General features: G+C 36.2%; 1 long non-coding RNA gene across 1 annotated transcript; it reads left to right on the forward strand.

Annotated features, from left to right (window-relative positions):
• Positions 1 to 386: 386 nt before the first annotated feature.
• Positions 387 to 2,042, forward strand: LOC117120457. The gene is made up of 3 exons (XR_004447351.1): positions 387 to 601; positions 1,262 to 1,373; positions 1,553 to 2,042. It is a non-coding gene; the product is annotated as an uncharacterized LOC117120457 (long non-coding RNA).
• The last annotated feature ends 6 nt before the right edge of the window (positions 2,043 to 2,048 follow it).

The raw sequence follows: 2,048 nt of genomic DNA on the forward strand, positions 1-2,048 counted from the left end.
TATTTCCCCTTAACGTCGTTTTTTTAATTGTCCTCTAATTCCTCCATTGTCTAAGTTCCCCTTAAAATGGATATGAAACCATTTTCTAAAATCCAATGAATGAAGGTTTTGGAATCCTTGGGTAGTCAATAAACCAGTCACAAAATACTAACCTTCAACAATTTGTTGAATTTGAGAAATTAATAAAAACATTTGTAAAGTAATTTCTCCGAAAAATGGCCGCTATGTCGATACGCCATCTTTGTTTTCATGCGCATTCTAAACCCACTGCGATCGTTCAGATAATTTGAAACAACCGCGTTATATTCCCGACTGTAAGTGATTTGTGATTGGTCAATCAAATTGCACTTTGACACGATAATCGCCAACGACAAGTTAGTAAACAAACAAGATGCCGAACGGTTGTTGTGTATTGGGCTTCAATAGAACGCAAATAAGTCACCCAAAAGTATCGTTTTTCCTCTTTCCCAAGAAAGATAAAAATATAAAAACTTTTAATAACTTTTAAGAAGATGTTGAGGAAATGCCATCTCAGACCAAAAAAGAAAAACAACGAAATCTATATACCGACGAAAACGGGAGGTTGAAAGTGTAAGTACAGGTAAGTAAAGTAGCTAGGCTAGGCCTAGGTAGCATATTAGCTAGGCATGGCCTAGCCTAGTCTAGTTTGGGTGGGGGTGGTGGCTAGCCCTCGGTGGCCCTACCCTACGTAGGCCTAGCAATTTTGCGCCAAAGATTGCTATGAAGATGATGCACAAAATCGTACCTTACTAATCTAGGCCTATACTATTTCTTAGGCCTAGCAGCAGCAGTTCTGGGGTCTACTATCTACACTATTAGGCCTAAATCTTATGCATTCGCCGTAAATGCTAATCACATGTTTCAGCTAGTATTTGCTTTGGAACCTACCAAGCACCCTCTTTTACTCCTGGGTGGAGGCAATGATAACGCCTTGCCAAATGACTATCTAGTGTAGAATAATTGTTATACGTACAGTATTTTCGTACTGTATAACATTGTAAATGCTTTTTTGAAATAGTCATTTTCTTGGATTTTCCTGAACACCAACATCTGAAACCTTGCAGTGATGGGCTTGTTTGTCATTTGCAAGATGTAACCACGTAAACGGACATGCAAATAGATACAGAGTTCTCCAACCATAGACACTAGAAAAAATATGTTGAAATACAAACTACACTAGTGAAGTTATTGAACAGCTCTTACAAGTTACTGTAACTTCGATTTTTTAATTTTATCTCAGAACCTACATAGCAGCTTTGCAAACCAGGGAGGAGATCTTGAGAACTCTTTGTGGTTCTCTCTTGCCAAAAAAGACTGGGCAGCTGAAAAAAATCTTGTCAAGTCTACATTCGGTAAGATAACTTTTCAAAAAAAATAATTTGTGCTTTACCCATTTATATTTTATACTTGTTGAAGTATTTCAATGCATTTATAAGCTTAATTTCCACCATTTAAGTTAATACAGTATATATCAGCATTTGGGTCAGGCATTTCATGTGTTATAATATGTGAATGTTGTCTATCTTTGCAGAATACACTGCGAACATAATTGAAATGGCTCTGTACATGGCAAAAAGTAATATGAAAGAGTTTTTTACACTGCTGAAATAATGTGCGATCCGGGAACAATTGCTGGGAAATTGCCGAAACCAGACAAAAATCAGTTCGTGTCCAGTTTACTCAGCCGATTCAACAGAAATTAAATACTGTATAGCCATAATACAGTAACATGACCATGTAACACTTTTTTTTTATAAGAGCCATTCAAATTACGCCCAGGCTCACTGTTATTATTTTTTGCTGATTCCAGCATTGCTCTATTTCCATTTACAGAAAATTGTTATTGTACAGCAGTATATTACTGTGCTATAAACGTTATAAGATCGTTATCGTTGAAGTATAAACAGGCCTTTATCCTCAACCTGGGCTTCAATATTTGGAAAAGCTTTTGGTTTGTACCTAATTGTACTTTAAACATTTCTTATGAGGTAGTTCTTGTTATCTTGCATAGTAAAATACCTACTACA

Source organism: Anneissia japonica, unplaced genomic scaffold (genome assembly GCF_011630105.1).
Source record: "Anneissia japonica isolate Jap-2015-1 unplaced genomic scaffold, ASM1163010v1 scaffold19708_len2059_cov104, whole genome shotgun sequence".
Taxonomy (NCBI): Eukaryota; Metazoa; Echinodermata; class Crinoidea; order Comatulida; family Comatulidae; genus Anneissia; species Anneissia japonica.